This window comes from Aegilops tauschii, chromosome 7 (assembly GCF_002575655.3).
Source record: "Aegilops tauschii subsp. strangulata cultivar AL8/78 chromosome 7, Aet v6.0, whole genome shotgun sequence".
Lineage (NCBI taxonomy): Eukaryota > Viridiplantae > Streptophyta > Magnoliopsida > Poales > Poaceae > Aegilops > Aegilops tauschii.
The window spans coordinates 528870295-528888430 of record NC_053041.3 but is presented as its reverse complement, the minus strand read 5'-3'; the positions used below and the strand labels follow the sequence as shown (position 1 = coordinate 528888430).

Below are 18136 nucleotides of genomic sequence, written 5' to 3'. Positions count from 1 at the left end.
GTTCACCCGGCAGCTTCTATGCCAGCAGGTAGATTTCAGTACCAAATTAGTCTAGGCATCCCTAATGTAATATCCATTTCATCATGTTCAAATAATCAGGACAGATCACATAATTTATACATACACTTCAATCACAGAAACATATAGGTCTCATCAGAAATCTTCAATCAAAGTAACATATAAGCCTCATCCAAAACATTAAACTTCATCCGATAAACATAATAACCATATATATATTTCGGGAGGTTCTCCACAAGTACAGTACATATATGTTAAATGTGCCACAACCAAACTAAAGTAGTGCCACAAAAGGAGAAAGTACATATCTTTCTGAGGGTGCCACACAACTGAAATGAGCATATAGTGGCTTAACCAGCAAAATGAGCATAGCAAGTGTCCAGGTTCAACAAACAAAGCATATTACATGATCACTGCACCAACTTAATCGTAGGTCTTCCAAATCTTCAGCAGCTTGAAGATCTTCCAAACCTCGGACAACTTCTGTAGCAAAACCTGCAACAGATAGGAAATTCAAAATGGAACTTCTATTGCGAAACCTGTTCAGTTCAAAACAAATTAGAACTTACTGGTGAAAGCTATGACTAAGACTGAAACATGTATAGCATCATGCCTGGAGTTAATATAGTACTGAGTTTGAATCTTTTTTTTGCACGGAGTTGAAATTTGTACAAATAGACAAAACTCTATACAGTACTATATATTGAACTAATAGGCAAAACTTGAAACAAATAGGCATAACTCTATACTGTACATAGTACACTGTGTAGTATAAATAGGCAGGGGCGGGCACACGTCAATCCAAATACTCTAGCAAATGTAGCAGCAATACCCATCATAAAGAACCTGTTTACAGAATTGTAGCATCATCCCTGGAGGAAGGAGCTGCCAGTACAGCTAGATAAGTGCCAGTATTGTTTAGTTTCTGGTCACTTGTTGACAGAAAATAGTGTGCATAGCTAGATAAATACATATCTCAAAACCAGTATTTTGAATATTCAAAACTAGAATGAGCAATAATAAGAACCTACAGCAGCATGGATCATTGGATGCATGAATATGTTGAGCAGAGGATAATGTGCTGCAACTGCTGAGAGTTTCGACAACAATAAGCTACGACCATTTTTCTAACACACAAAAAAAGCCACTTGAATGTAAACGTTCACAAAAAATCACATTGTTTACAACATGTCTTGCGTGGACACGCTTAACATCAACATATGTAGCAAAGTACTAGCTCCAAGCCAAAAATCTTTGATGTACAAATAGGCAAAACATGCTAAGTCAATTTTTGTTGTTGCACTAAGTTAAACATTTACTATATGAAATATTTTTTCATTTTGTAAATTTCAGTACTGTACAGAGTTGAGGGCATGAAAATTCTTGGAAACATGTATATTACCTCATCCGCTTGCTTGTGGTCGCATTCCTGCTTTTGCCATGCGCTTGTCCACTTCCAACTGCATACATAGAAAGCTTTTTAAGCAATCAACCATGATAGTCATTGGTAACTTCCTTGTGTGTTCCAGTTTGTTGCGATGAAGTGCCACATCCTTACTTTGTTGTGTGCGCCCTGCTGCCTTCTTTTGCAAAAAAGTATGTTTCATTCTCTTGCAGCACCTCATGTTGAGCGGTGGTAGGTTGCACAAAGTTTACAACAAGATGTACAGGGATCAAACATGTACCTTCAGTTTGTTTACCACAAGCACAAGCACACAACCTAGTAGCCTAAATAAGCATTGCAATTGTCATAGTATAACAAGCAAACAAACACAAGAGTCATGTCCATAAAGCAAATAGACGTATAGGCAAGCATAGGTGCAGAGAAACACATATAGAGTTAGTAATAAACTTGGATAGATGGTTCAATACAAGCACATTGTAACAGTACCAATAATAACTTAGATACCTTAACTACTCCTAAGTACTCAGAAGTAACGCTGATTGTCCCTATTTTCAGTAACTGATCATGCAAGAAGACAGTTTATGGGTGTCGGTACCACTAGAAGGTCTCAGGACACAAGTTGCTCTTGCAGAAAAGATGAACACATGCCACATATATTACCAATTTCATGGAAACAATAATGATGGTATCTTTTCATATGCAAAGCCGTTTCTTTCTCCTCTTGGCTTAAGCCTTAAACCCTGAAGCTGGTCTTGTGCCTTAATCCACTAACTAATGCAGGTCTTGCATTGCACACTGCCTTACAGGTGGTTAAAAAGAGCTTTTGCATCTTTACCTCCTGCCCCTGCATCTACATGCACTGGGGCAATGAAATTGCCCCCATGGGCAATGGAGTGACATTATGAGGCACCACTATCTGCCCTGCATTGAGTTAGACTAGTACAAGGAGTATTTTTCTCAACAAGGAGAATTGGAGTACCTTGATGTTGAGAATGCAGAGTGTATGACCACAAATTTGGTCATTCTGAAATTAGTTCTGTACTGGAATAACAATATTAGCACTAAAATGTTCAGGTATTCCTAATTGAACCTAACTGAAGTGAATAACAATAATCCTCATCTCTCTTCATAGACCAGACCGAACACAGTAATCCCTTCTCTCTATACTCCAGCACAATAAAATGGATGTATTACATTGGGGCATCAACTAAACAAACAAAGACTTAAATAATTAGCTTTCTTTCATCTCAAATTAAAATGAACTCCAAAGCTCAACTAAACAACTTAGTCAGGTGTCAACAAATCTAATTAAGGCAATTGCATAGCTGCACATTCAGAACAAAAAAAGGCAATGAAATTGCAACAAAATCTCACCTGTCAAAGAGGCAGCGATGTCCAGGGAAACGATGTTGAGGAGGCAAAGCTGCTTGCACGAGAGGAGGGTCGACGGTCTGCTGCTTCGGGGGCGTGTGAAGGAGGCAGACCCGCGGCTTGGTGCTCGGTGAAGCTTGCGGGGAGGCCTGCTCGGCGAGGAAGTGCGCGAGTAGGTTGGTGGCGAGGAAGTTGTTCCATGGAGGATGATTGCCGCCGGTGGAGTAGCTCGGCGACGACGGTGCTGCTCCCCGTCAATCAGGTGCTTGGCCGCGCTGCTTTGGAGTGGGGCAACGCGACAGTGGTCAGCGGCGGTGGGGTGGTTGTTGGGGAGGCGGAGGAGCGAAGGGGCTGCCGTGATGGGGGGTGATGGCGGCAGTGATCTGGTTGGAGGGCGGCCGTCGGCGGTGGGATGGTTGGCGGCGGCGGCGGGTTGCAGTCCGGTGGATTTGTGGGCGGCAGAGGAGCTGCGATGGTGGGGAGGTACGCCGGCAGTGGTCTGATCGAGTGGAAGGTGGCCGCTCGTCGGTGGTGGAAAGCTCTGGGGTCGACGGGGGCGGCAGTGGGAAGCTCTAGGGGCGGGGGCAGTGGCGGATCTGGCGGAGGGCACGAGTGGGGGTTGGGCATGATTTGGGGATGGCTATTGCGGTCTGGTAGAGGTAGGGCCGACGCGTATGTTTCTTTTGTGTGCCAAAATTTTCGCAAGTCGCGCGGTTTTTTTCCTTACCGCGCGCGCTTAGGGCCGATATTCGGTCTCGCGGCGAAGACGGTCTCCAGCGGATCATGGGCCGAGATTTAGTTATCCTGGCAGTGTTTGGGTCGTAAAGTGTACCGGCGGTTTCTGCGCCGGTGTTGCTTAAGTTCTCCCGGCAGTTGGCCTACCCTAATGTGCTTTTAGTGGCAGTAACTGATGTCTCGGCAGATTCTTTGCCCTTAGACATGTTTTTCTCCCGGCAGTTAACTGCCCCCAATCGAGTGTTGTGGTGTAGTGTTAACGGCGTTCCTTTACGGTGGATGCCACATGTCAGTCACCCATGATGAAAGCACTTCTGTGACGCGCGATTTATCGTCATGGAAGTGGACACTTCCGTGATGATAATTTTGGTAATGTCATGGAACACTTCTACGACAACACAAGTATGACTATCTTGATTCTGTCATAAAATTGTCATGGATGTACATGCATGACAGAAAACGTGACCTACTGTGACAAACACGTATCATCATGGAAGTGTATTTTTTTAAGTGATGGCTCCTGCCAGTTGCCGATAACTTTGTTACAAAACATGATCATCTCATACAATAAAATTTAGCATCATGTCTTGACCATATCATATCACAACATGCCCTGTAAAAACAAGTTAGACATCCTCTACTTTATTGTTGCAAGTTTTACGTGGCTGCTATGGGCTGAGCAAGAACTGTTCTTACCTACGCATCAAAACCACAACGTTTTTCGTCAAGTATGTGATGTTTTAACCTTCAACAAGGACCGGGCGTAGCCACACTTGATTCAACTAAAGTTGGAGAAACTGACACCCGCCAGCCACCTGTGTGCGAAGCACGTCGGTAGAACCAGTCTCGCGTAAGCGTACGTGTAATGTCGGTCCGGGCCGCTTCATCCAACAATATCGCCAAATCAAAGTATGACATGCTGGTAAGCAGTATGACTATTATCGCCCACAACTCACTTGTGTTCTACTCGTGCATATAACATCTACGCATAAACCTGGCACGGATGCCACTGTTGGGTAACGTAGTAATTTAAAAAAATTCCTACGCACACGCAGGATCATGGTGATGCATAGCAACGAGAGGGGAGAGTGTAGTCCACGTACCCTCGTAGACTGTAAGCAAAAGCGTTATGACAACGCGGTTGATGTAGTCGTACGTCTTCACGATCGACCGATCCTACCGAAAGTACGGCACCTCCGCGATCTGCACACGTTCGGCTCGGTGACGTCCCATGAACTCACGATCTAGTAGATTGTCGAGGGAGAGCTTCGTCAGCACGATGGCGTGATGACGAAGCTACCGACGCAGGGCTTCGCCTAAGCACTGCAACAATATGATTGAGGTGGATTATGATGGAGGGGGGCACCACACTTAGCTAAGAGATCAATGATCAACTTGTGTGTCCTAGGGTGCCCCGTGCCACCGTATATAAAGGAGCAAGGGGGGAGGCCGGCCGGCCCTTGGGCGTGCCAAGGAGGGGAGGAGTCCTCCTCCTAGTAGGAGTAGTACGCCTCCTTTCCTAGTCCAACTAGGAGGAGGAAGGGGTAATGAAGGAGAGGGAGAGAGGGAGGGAAAGTGGGGCGTCGCCCTCTCCTTGTCCAATTCGGACTCCCAAGGGGGGGGGGCGGCCAGCCCTATGGCCCCTCTCCTCTCTCTCCTACAAGGCCCATGTTGGCCCATTAGTTCCCCCGGGGCTTTCGATAACCCCCCGGCACTCCAGTTTTCTCCGAAATCACCCAAAACACTTCTGGTGTCCGAATACAGTCGTCCAATATATCAATCTTCAATACAAAAAAAAGACACATCCGTGACATTTTGGGCCGAACGAATTCTTTTTCTGTCATACTTATGACACTTCTATGACGATAATTGTGACAAAACCCGGTATCATCATAGATGTGGTGGGGTCCTACTTCTATGACAAAAGATCATGACAGAAAATGGGCTTTTCGTCCTGGGCGGGCCGGAGACGCAGCTGCATGACATTCTTTGGGCCATCCATGATGGAAAAAACCATGGTAGAATCTAGGGCGAGGAAAATATCGGGGTGTTCCCGGTTACGGTGGGTGGTCGGGGCCGAGCGATGCGCGTTTCTCTCGTACACACACACGCGTGGGTGCGAGGCGTTGGGCTCTAACTGAACCCGAGCGAGGCGTTGGGCTCTAACTGGACCCGAGCGATTGCACTGCAGGCTACGCGTCACTGAACCCGAGCGATCGATCGATGTCTGTTAACTGAACCCGATCGAGCTCTTCCTTCGCTACTGCTGGTAACTGAAGCCGATCGATACTGCCTCTGGATGACATTCTTTGGGCCATCCATGACGGAAAAAACCACGGTAGAAGCGAGGGCGAGGAAAATATCGGGGTGTTCCCGGTTACGGTGGGTGGTCGGGGCCGAGCGATGCACGGAGGTTTGCGCGTTTCTCTCATACACGCACGCGCGTGGGTGCGAGGCATTGGACTCTAACTAAACCCGAGCGAGGGGTTCGCCTACGGAACCCGAGCGATTGCACTGCAGGCTACGCGTTACTGAACCCGAGCAATCGATTGATGGTTGTTAACTGAACCCGATCTTGCGATTCCTTCGCTACTGCTGCTAACTGAAGCCGATCGATGCTGCCTCTAGATGAACAGTGAGCGTTTCTGGGGGGGTTTAGATGAACAGTTCCCGGTGGGGGTGGATGAACAGGACCCCGTGGTGTTGCCTCTGGATGAACAGGACCCCGATCGATCGAGCTGTTGGGGCTGGATGAACAGGACCCCGTGGAGGGCTGGATGAACAGGACCACCCCGTGGAGGGCTGGATGAACAGTAGATGGTGGAGGGCTGGATGAACAGTAGCCCGTGGAGGGGTGGTTGAACAGGATCCCGTGGAGAGGGCTGGTTGAAAAGTAGCCGGTGGAGTAGCGCACGGTGGAGGCTGGATGAATAGGAGCCCGTGGATGAACAGTCGCAGGTGGAGGCTGGAGGAGGTCGATAGTGGATGAACAGTAGCCCGTGGAGGCTGGAGGGGGTCGACGGTGGAGATGAACAGTAGCCCGTGGAGTCCCGTTTTGCGGTACACCACACCCCTCCCGATTAACAGGACCCCCGTTTCGACCGTAGCCCTCCAACACAAGTCCGTTTCCTCCATTTTGCGGTACGCCACACCCCTCCCGATCAATAGGACCCCGTTTCGACCGTAAGAGGTCCATTTCCTCCATTTTGCGGTACGCCAGACCCCTCCCGATGAACAGGATCCCGTTTCGAACGTGGCCGGTCGAACACAAGGCCGTTTCCTCCGTTGTGCGGTACGCCAGGCCTTGTTTCTATCGCTTGTTCCATCCAAGCCGGTTGGCTCCCACGCGTTCCGTTGCCTCCCGATGAACACGACGCATTCCGTTGCCTCCCCATGAACACGACGACGACGCAGTTTCTCCGTTTCGACCCTGCCACATAGACCCCGCCCGTATGTATGTACGTGGCCGTATTTACTTTCTTACACCCTCGCCGCTGTACGTACGTGTACATGCTACGTGCGCGCCTCTACTATGACACGTGTGCGCCTCTACATCGACCAGTATGTACGTACACGTTCGTGACCAGAATGACAACGATACGTACGCTTCGACCAGGTGGGTCCTGACTGTCAGGCACTTCCTTCCGTGCGAAGATGTAGCTAGTGGTCCCAGCAGTCAGGGGGCGAATCGTTTTTTTTGCTCGGACGCACTTCCTTGCGTCCGAAGATGTAGCTAGTGGGTCCCAGCAGTCAGGGGGGAAACATTTTTTTCGTGAAATACTATGGCCCGTCCGGTGGGTCCCTGCTGTCAGGTGGATGAATAATTATTTTGCGCGTAACAAGGAGGCACTTCCTTGCGACCGCCGTGGACCCAGCTGTCAGCCTCTCCACGTACAGTACTCTTCCAATGGAAGTCGTTCCTTGACCATGTTGACCACGCCGCGCCGAGAGCACCAGGGCGGTGGACGACGGCGAGGCCTAGGAAGGGGACGACGCGGAGACGGGGAAGACGCGGCAGTGGATGCCCACGCGGAGAAGAGTACGAGGGTTCACTGGTTCGGGTGCGGTGTGAGGTTGCCGTCGCCGCAGAATAACAGGGGGTGTGGGTGAGTAGAGGGATGCCCTGGCCAGCGATGGGAGTAGTAGGGGGCGGTGAGGCCTGCGCGGCAGCACAGCCGGCCACGGGAGGCAGGAGCAGGCAGCACGACCGGCACTGCTTTGGGCGGCTGGAGCAAGAAGACCAGAGGTTGAAGAAGCACGACGGCCGTTGGATGGACATCGTACAGTCACTACAACTAGAATCATTTATATTGACTAAGTTGACAAAGCCCTTGGTACGCGTCAACTTAGTAGGCCCACAGGTCAGCTTCCGAAACGGTGCGCCCCAGATGTCAGGGGGAGGAATCATTTTTTGGGCGGGTGAAGCTTGAATATCCGAGATTGAAGAAGAAGCACGGCATCCAATTGATGGACATCCAACAACCACTGCTGCTAGAACCGTGTGTTGACTATAAGTTGACAAAGCCTTGCATACGCGTCAACTCTTTTTTTTGTGGGGACGCGTCAACTTAGTAAGGCCACAAGTGTGTGGCAGAGAACTTATAGCCCATTTGAGATTTGCAAGAATGTGCAGCCAATTTTTGAATTCTAATGGAATTTACTACAGCCCATTTACAGTTTGTTAAAAGTATAGCCCATTTCAACCAACCGTTCAAAACAGAATTCAATAAAATTTCCCACATTTTGATGGGATCCGAAATATTTTTATCCCGAAATTTCTAGTTAGATTAAATAAAATTTCAATATAAATTTATATTATGTAAAAATCCAACGAAACATTGCGCTCGCAACAATTAATGAAATTAAAATTTTCAATATCCAAAAATAATATTTTATAAAGTAATTACGTGTTTGGTGCATTTTTTATAGTTACTGCCCAGTTTTTATAATTACATCCCATTTATTATTTCTTAAAGCCCATTTTCTTGTTAAGCCTAATGCATCCCTCCTAGGAAAGATTTGTAGCCCAGCGGGGTGGAGAATAACAACTTGACCTTGCCTGGGTACTCCTAAAAAAAGTATAGCCGGGCTAGCCATTTTCAGCTTGAAAAAATTAATATCTGGGCTGGATATTGGCCTGGGCTAGACGGGCCACAGCCCGCCCAGTTAATACCTGCAGCGATGTTTTCGTTGTTGTTCAGAGGAGAAAAATTAATATCTGGGCTAAACATCGCTCAAGAAAAACTCTGTAGTGCTCAAACCTCAAAAACACAGATACTGCTCGAGCTGCTTGGTCCCAGCTGTCGGCCGCTTCTTGTGCAATTCTCTCGTTTATTGACTACATAGGTTGACAATGGTGTGGGACCGTGATGTCAGGAAACCAGGAGGAAGCAAAAAAAAATAGTTTTATATACTAATAAGGAGGCACTTGCGTACGTGCGGCTATGGCCCTGGTGGGCCCCCACTGCCATCCTCTCCAAGTAAAGTCATCTCCTCATCCTCATGTCTGTTGACCATGTTGACAACGCGAGACGGCGGCGCCACAGCGAGCGCAACAACTCGAAGGACGACGGAGAGGGCCTCGTGGGCCCTACGGATGGTCTGATACAGCGCCCGCTGCTCATTCGGGAAGCCAGGATCATAGGGCCACATGTCCGCGATGGCATTGTCGTTCGCTTGTTCACCGGTGCTCGTTGAGGAGACAGAGGTTGCAGAATAAGTCCTCCTGCGCTGGTAGCTCTTCCGCCATTAGGGCGTCGAAGTGCGGCCGCACCTGCTCTATGGTGAACACGGCATGAACCGGCTTGGACAGTGGCGCCGGCTCCTGGTCGGAAGCTACGTCCATCGTCTGATTGTCGTCGCTCAGCTCGGCGAGCTAGCTGGCGAGCCAGCATGTCCGGATGCTGGACCAACCCGCTGCCAAGCACGAGTCTGACTGCCCTGGCCCACCCAGACCGCCTCCCTCGCCCGCGCGCGCTTTCCGGCCGAAACGGTCAGCACCGCCCGCCCCGCTTCCCGGTGCAGGCGATTGCTCCGCCTTCAAATGACACAAGTGCCGTCCACCCGTCCTTCTGCCGCCCACATTAATGATACGCGGTTGCCCAGGCGGCTACTCCGGCGCCACACGTCCCTCCGCCGCCCACCATTGCTATATAAACTGCTGCGCCGGCCATAGCCGCGGTCATCCGCATCCGTTCCCTTTCTCCTGTCCACACCACTACTACCCACCATGGCTTCCTCGCGCTCCAGCGCTCTTCGGACGGGTGGACGACGGACCACAAGGAGATGGTAGCCATTGCTGCCGACTGGCTGGCCGGTAGGCAGCCGGAGGACGATGACGTCCCAATGGAGAACATGGTAGTCGATGATCCGGCGCCAACCCCCTCCTCCGCGCCATCCTCGCCGGTGCATTGCACCATGACCATCGGCGAGTGCCCAATATATGGACACGGTGAGGCAGAAGCGTGAGGAGCAGTTCCGGGAGGTGCAGGCCGACGCCGCCTACAACCACCATCTCCTCCAGGAGCACCTGCAGGCAGAGGAGCAGATCGCCGCGGAGCGGGCGGAGCAGGAGGGGCTGCTCGACTCGTACTGCTCCGCCCGCAAGGGCCGCCTCGAGCGCTGGTGGTACCGCATGCGGGTGGCGGAGGCTGTGGCCGCCTACAAAGAGGGCGATGAAACGGGCGAGGCCCTGTTTGGCGAGACCGAGGACGAGGCAGAGGACAATGCCAGCTCCGACGAGTCCCCGCTCCGCTGGCGTTGACAAGGCCCTGCTTTGCTAAGGCCCCGCAGCACCAACAAGGAGGCAGAGGACACCGCCTACTCCGCCGAGGCTCCACCAGCCGGCAATGAGGGCGAGGATTTCCCCTGCTCCGCCGAGGCGCCGCCCACCGGCAACGAGACAGAGGACATCGCCGGCTCCGCCGAGGCCCAGCCCCGCTGCCAGCGAGGCCGCGCCACACAGAAAACGAGGAAGAGGAACACGGTAGGTCGCCGCCGCTCGGGTCCAAGTAAGGCCACCGCTGCTACCCTCCGGTTGAAGCCAAGCTTGGTGGGTTGACCACTGACGGCCGGTTACGCTGGTGCAGTTGGCTGACTGACACGTGGGCCCAACAGGCATCTGGGCCACATGTCAGTTATGCAACTGCACCTGCAGTTAAGTCACTGAAGCTTCTGTTCGGCTCAGCCGGACACAGGTGGGTAGCTTCGGTTAATTAATTATACCTCTAGCGCACCCCTTTTTAGTTGAAGAATGTATGAAATGTAATGAAATCCGGCATGTTTATATGAAATCCGACCGTGTATGAATGAATTTATTTCGATTAGTTCAAAGTCTTGTATCACTGGCATTGGATGAACATGCAAAACAATACGTACTAGCATTATGCCCAGGGTGATCACCTCGTTTGCAGCAGTTTCACATGTACTCCCTCCGGTCCTTTCTAGTCTGCATACAAGTTTTGTCTGCAGTCAAAGTATCTCTACTTTGATCAATCTTATAGAAAAAAGTATGCACTTTCACAATGTGCGAAGTAAAAAGGAACATAAGGAGTACAAAGAGTTTGAGCAGCTATTTAGCGTTCCTGTACATTGCAATCAAACACACAGGCCTGGCAATTCATAGAGAACATTCAAGACAATCGATGATTATGCATCTCAGCGATTCACATGTCAGAGCCAATATTTATTTCACAACTAAAGAATAAAGAAAAAAATGGATCGACGCTGCTGACAGCAAAGGGCGTCCCATTCGAAAATATCAAACGCATGTCTTCTTGCTAAAATCAATGAGCAAAATTTGACAAGGTTGTCCCATTCCAAAATATCAAATGCCTATGATTATGCCTCGTGCTAAATAAACCAGCTGTTCTTTTTGTGCAGTTCCACCAAAATCAACCAAATTCGCGCGTAGCTTGTATGATTTCGCCCTTATATGTTGCAACGCCTTGAACTTATCGGCACCTCCTTTCTTGTGGTGGAAATGAATGATTCGATGTATTCATGAACATTTTGTGCAGTTCCCATTGAAATCAAGCTGAGCACCCCTGTTTGCATAAATACAAAAAAAGTGATTAGTATAAAGCAAACTGTACTATGAATTGACAGTTTAAACAGGCACCTACATGGTCCATGTAGAGCACACTTTTAGAAAAATGGAACTCACCGGAAAGAATCCTAGAACAGCATTGTACTCGCGCATCACAGCAAGAAAATGGAGATTTGTCAGTCCTTCTGAGCTGAAGTTAGTTTGGTCTTGTGGGGAGTAATGTAACCATCCTTCAACTGATCCTTCTGATGAGAAGATAGACATGGCTTCTTCATCTTGGCATAATCGGAACTAGTCACTTCACGTACTCCATATTCTTCTTTAGAGGAGGATGATCCTGTTGTGCAAAGACAAGAGGACAACTAAATGCTAGCATCCCTGTTTGCTCGAAAAAAGGAAAGGAAATATTTAAAACATCACAGATGAAGCACTTCTCTAGGACAATACCACTTTTTCATGACAGTATCTAAACAGTAGCACAAAACCAATAGAGATGACAAAGCTCGATCATATGGATGAAATCAGTGGGCGAGTACCAACCTTTTTCAAGAGGCTTATTGTGTAGAGCATATAGATGAAGCACTTTTCCGGAACCATCTGTTGCTATCTACTGTGGTGGCCATGCTTACTATATACTCCTCGATTAGTTTAATGTTTCCAACATCTTCTTGTGCAGTTCCACTAAAATATATGGCATCTTCAAAGAAGATCCCTGTTTGCACAAGTAGAGATAATTATGTATTACATTAAGAGTGGCATCAAATCAGTGGCAAAACAATTGCTCGTTCCAGCCATAGCAATAAATTAAGATGCAAAACTATATCATTACTTGTGTCATCACAGTTCCAGTGCTTCATTACAGCACTGGGAGTTGATTTCTGTTTTTCTTCCGCTTGTTCTTCCCCTTCATCACATGGTTCAATAACAGACAAGCTTCGCCTTCAATGTAAGATTTGGCATGTCAATTAGGTTGCACAAGTATAGCACTAAACAATGACATTAATTTTCTGATGAAAGTGGCAAAATACAGGCCAACAGTTGTGAAATATCCTTATCTTACCTCAATGGGATATTACGGTGCACATACAGATTGGAAGTCTTGTCTCCATTTGTGCAGTTCGCTAAAATCAAACAACATCACTGGACAAGTAGCACAGCATATGAAAGCACACTGCAGAATCATGTGAAAGAAGGCTAGTACTGACCTCTCATGACGCAGAATTCAAGCAACTCACAAGAAGAAGATCTGAACCAAATTTGACAACACGGATAGGAAGTAAGATCTCCTCTTGTGTAGTTCCACTAAGATTAAGCAATCAAGCAACATTGTCGGTGTGACATTTTGGTTGAACTGCACAAAACACTCTTAAAACAAAAGTGTTTTGTGCAGTGCAACAAAAGGTCACAATGGCAACGAGGTGAAGTAGATAACCTTGTTTACACAGAGGTGCAAAGGAAACAACTAGTGGTCAATAACGGTGGATGACACAGAAGCCAACAAAAAGAAGCATCTACCTTATCTAAATGGGAAAGAAAGCAAGATAGTAGCATTTCTCAAACGGTGGCATTGATGTATATTAACAGCGAGATTATATTAACAATAAAATTCATTAAACATGTAATTTACTTTTAACTGTGGCATTGCATCAATTTTCCAGCGGCATTATTAGAGGGTGTTTGTTTACAGGGACATTTTGGTGGAGGGACTAAAAAAACTCCGTGTCAGTCCCATCTAAACCAAACAGGAGGGACTTTTAGGGACTAAAAGTGGGCATTTGGGACTAAAGAAAGAAGACCCCGAGGGAGAGTCTTTTTGGGACTTTTTCCAACAGTTGCCCCTGCCACGTATCGCACCTTGTCTCTATTAGTTCATTACTAGGGGTAACATGGTCTTTTAGCATGTCATTTAATAACCTCTAGTCCATGTTTAGTCCCTGGAACCAAGCAGGTAGGGACTAGGGAGTTTTTAACCAAACAGGGCCTTAGATTAACAACAACTAAAGAGTTGCACGAGACAGTGGACGCACCAGCACCATGTGCATCTATCGATGTACTGGGGTGATGCACAGTCTATTGCAACAAAGAACAAACAACCAAGGAGCATATTTGTGTTGGTCTCAGTTTTGTTATCTTTAGACACCTTTCCCTATGTGAGCACAACAAATCTAAGTCTTGCTCAAACTCTACAGCCTTGTCCCCCAAAACAAAAGATCAGTTCGTTACAGATGTGTGTACTGCATTTGTCATTGTTTTCCCTTTTCGACCAATGTAGGTGTTGGATAGCCAGTCTGTACTAGTACTTTCCCCACTTCCTTTCCTCTTTGAACCACGTCCTAGATTTATGCTATACAACTTTCCCCACTACTTTCCCCCATTCCTTTCCTCTTTGAACCACGTCTTAGATTCATGCGATACAACTTTCCCCAGTACTTTCCCCCTTCCTTTCCTTTTTGAACCACGTCCTAGATTCATGCTATACAAATTTTCCCACTACTTTCCCCCATTCCTTTCCTCTTTGAACCACGTCCTAGATTCATGGTATACAACTTTCCCCACAACTTTCCTGTTTGATCCAACACCTAGATTCGAGTGCAGAAGCAGAAAAAGCCCACATGCAGCTAGAGCAATGCATGTGGAATAAGTAAATTATACCTTAAGGTTCTTGGGGTGTGGTTCGGTGGGTGACCGGAGGCCGTTCGACCCACACTATGTACAGCAGCGAAGAATAAGGGGACGGAGGCCCTCCCACGCCGTCGCCGGGTGAAAGTAACAACTGCGCCGGTAGTGGATTCCCTCCCTCGCTGATGGCGACAGCGTTAAGCCTCCTTCCCTTCCCGGCGGACGGATCCTGCCGGCTCTTTGACCAGCAGTGAGGGGAGAGAGAGAGGCCAATGAAGTCTTGTTTAGATCTGGAGAGGGTGAGAGAGTGTGAAGAGAGCAACTACAAGCAGACCAGCAGTGAGGGGAGAAAGAGAGGCCAACGAAGTCTTGTTTAGATCTGGAGAGGGTGAGAGAGTGTGAAGAGAGCAACTACAAGCGCTGAGGCTCCAGCGTGTATATATATACTGGAGAGAGTGTGAAGAGTGCAAACCCTAGAAAACAAGCGTCGAGGCTGCAGCTTATACGTGATGAGGTGATTATACGGTCACTACGAGATCGTATAGCTCCGTATCCATCCATTTTGACCAGTCAAAGAATCCTCCTGGCACGAATTATGCTCAAGTGTAGTTATCGAACCCGAGACCTCAAGTTTGATGAGCGAACAGGCTAACCAGCTACACAACCCTCCCGTTATGTTCAATGAGAGGAAAATAACCTTTTATACATTCCTGCATTCGTGTGACAAGCATGTCGTGTTTTTTTGTGTGTGTGGGAGTCATTAGGATTTAAATCATAATCGTGTCATGTGGCTTTGGTGGTAAGACTATCCACAGTGGTGCAGAAATAATGCAGCCTTAGTCACCTTATCTCTCTCCACGTAGTACGTTGGGTCCCACCAGTCAGAGGGTGAAACAAACAAATTAATAAGAAAAATTAAAAGCGCCAGTGGTGTATCTTACCTCACACATCTCGCTACTGCTCGGGAACACCGTCCAATTGATCCCTCTGTTCGCTCATGTACTATTTTAAGTGAATCCTTATTATAACATGCACACAATTTTGGGCACTTGTATTCGACCTAAGTCAGTGTGCCACCGTATCTCGTACGACTCCCTCCGTCTAGGTGTAATAAGTCACATTAGAAGGTGCAGCGGGACCAAGGTGCAAGCAGATTGGAGGAGAACGAGAAACTTGACCGGTCATTCCTCCAATCAAATCCCTGATTTATGTCTCTAAATGCAACAATTAATCCAAACAACTAAGAGATGCCGTTTTAGCTACCATGCAGGGCCCACGTATTAACTTGCATGCAAGCCGACTTTGATTTCTTGACTGATCAACGCGTAGTTGCGCTCCATGATTTGGGTTTTCGGGGGAGATAACAAGGCAGAGTAAGGAGCATTTGGTTACATTGCTTAGGCTGGTCATAGTGGTGAGTAACTTGGACTAGTAACATGCATATGTTACTAGTCTATGTTACTACTACGCGAAGTTTGCCGTCGGAAGCGAGCCGATCTGGCTCTCCTGAGCTAGCAAGGTTTTTCTAGCCCACCCAAGCTAGCTGGCCCACAAAAGCTAACATACTTTAACAGTTCCAAACGCCTAACCTTGCCCAGCTATGCTATAAGCTGTTCTTGCTAAGGATCCAAATGCTCCCTAAGTAACAACGCTCGCTAGCAACGAGGCCAGGAGGGGATTGAGATGCGAAGTTAATGGACGACGCCTAAACATTTTGGGAATATTATCTGATTTCCGTAAGATGACTTAACACCTAGACGGAGGGAGTACTACTCCTCAGCCCAGGTTTGATGGAATATTCGTCACCTCTTCTCTTCTTGTACGTACTCCATTTGTATCTCACTTCCTGTGGCTTCGCACTCGCACGATTTTCCTATTCTATGAACCTGTGTGTGCGTGTGGGTGTGCGTATTTAACAGCATGTGTGTGTTAGAGAGAGCGACAGATCGACCTACTCCTACAGAGAGATGGTGTGTAGTGTATGATTTTAGCCGCGAGAGTTGGTGCATCCTCTCGTTTCCGGGCGTCCGGTTGGGACAGGCGGACAGCTGCCACGCCCGCTCCTGACCAGCCTGGCCCACCCAAAGCCCCTCCATCGCTCGCGCGCGCTTCCCGCCCAAAACGGTCAGCGCCGCTCCAAAGAATCGGTGCCGCATTCATGCCCGGGCAGAGCGGACGTGACCTCTCACTAGCGCCTGCGTTGAAGGGAGAAGCGGATTCAAGAGTGATGGTTGCTTCGTCCGTCCAACTTACTGCTGGGTCTATGTGATTTGACGGCTCATTGGTCATTATTACTGAGGTGGTAGGACTGCTGGATGTCCCACGCTTTCGGCGAAAGGAGGTACTACTAGATTACAATTTTCTCCATTCTTACGGCAGAGGAGTGCAAGCGCAGTGAAAACACGCAGGCTCAGTGATTACATGGCCCACCTCACACTATCACCATATTTTCTGGACTCCGTGCGACACCTAACTCTTTACATAGTACTCCCTCCATTCCTAAATATAAGTCTTTGTAGAGATTCCACTAGGTGGACTACATACGGAACAAAATGGATGAATCTACACTTAAAATGCATCTATATACATCCGTATGTGGTTCATTGTGAAATCTCTACAAAGACTTATATTTAGGAACGGAGGAAGTACTAGTATAGTACGTACTGTAATTTCTCAGCGAGATAGTACAATGCTATGAAGCTTCCAGCTTCTGTTACATGTATCTTGCGTCCAAGGTTGCCCATTGCAACATTTCATTAAATACAAAGGAGACTAACATGCATGCTATTGCATCTCAATGATTGACAGATCATAGCAAATATCGGTTCCTCAAAAAGATCATAGCAAATATGTACTCCCTCCGTTCCAAAATAAGTGTCTCAACTTTATGCAGGGGGTGTTTGTTTCCAGGGACTTTTTAGTGTAGGGACTAGAAAAAGTCCCTCTTAGAGACTTCTTAACCAAACAGGAGGGACTACTAGGGACTAAAACTTGCTTTTTGGGACTTAATGAAGAAGACTCTCAAGGAGAGTCTTTTTTGGGACTTTTCCAACAATGCCCCTCCCTGCACCCATTGCCCCGCCGCCCCATGGTGTTGTTTGGTTGTTATTTTTCTATATACTGGGGGTAACATGGTCATTCAATAACCTCTAGGGAGGGACTAGGGACTTTTTAGTCCCTGAAAACAAACAGGGAGGGACTTTTTAAGGAGTAGGGACTTTTTAGTTGGGACTAGAAAAAGTCCTAGGACTTATGAATCAAACAGGGCTTCAATATGGACTACATACGGAGCAAAATGAGTGAATCTACACTCTAAAATACGTCTATATACATCAGTGTTTGGAGTATGTACTAGTAGTTCATATTGAAATATACTAAAGGACTAGTAAGATACACGTGCATTGCACGCATGAGATTTGGCAACCAAATTATGAATAAACACCACGCTATAGCATGTAAGCTTTGAGTCATATATGCATGATGTAGATGTTCATTTAATTTTAATAGTTCATCTCATTCAAAATCAATTAGCTTTTATAAAAAGAGATAATCTATTTTAAGATTCATGGAATTGTGCGTTGAAAGCATAAAGTAAAAACAAATAATGGCAATTCATCTAGGAAAAAAATTGGGCAATTATGATACGGAAGATTCTAGAACAAAGGAGAAGTGCTCGTGTTTTGAGATTTGTGCATTATGCTTTAGTTCAACCATGGAGTATTCTACATGTGGCAGAATATGGTTAAATGTAGATGATATCCAACGGTCGGTAGTGCTCGGATTTGCCATCTCTGCACCGTTGGATTGGCTTCATCCAACGACCATCTTTCAAAATTATTTGCACACTATACATGGGTATAGACATATATATTCCAAACAGTATGATAATCTCTCTAACCAAGGTAGTAGGGACGAGGAGTAAATGGAGGGAGTAGTAAAAA

At 47.4% G+C, this 18136-nt stretch overlaps 1 long non-coding RNA gene across 2 annotated transcripts; it reads right to left on the bottom strand.

Annotated features, from left to right (window-relative positions):
- Window positions 1-204: 204 nt before the first annotated feature.
- On the bottom strand, window positions 205-3797 carry LOC120968076 (uncharacterized). Of its 2 annotated transcripts, none has more exons than XR_005762159.2 (3): window positions 1577-3797; window positions 1421-1478; window positions 205-513 (listed from the first exon to the last, which is right to left on the bottom strand). It is a non-coding gene; the product is annotated as an uncharacterized lncRNA (long non-coding RNA). The 2 variants fall into 2 exon arrangements; XR_012188457.1 differs by having other exon boundaries at window positions 2798-3794.
- Window positions 3798-18136: the final 14339 nt, after the last annotated feature.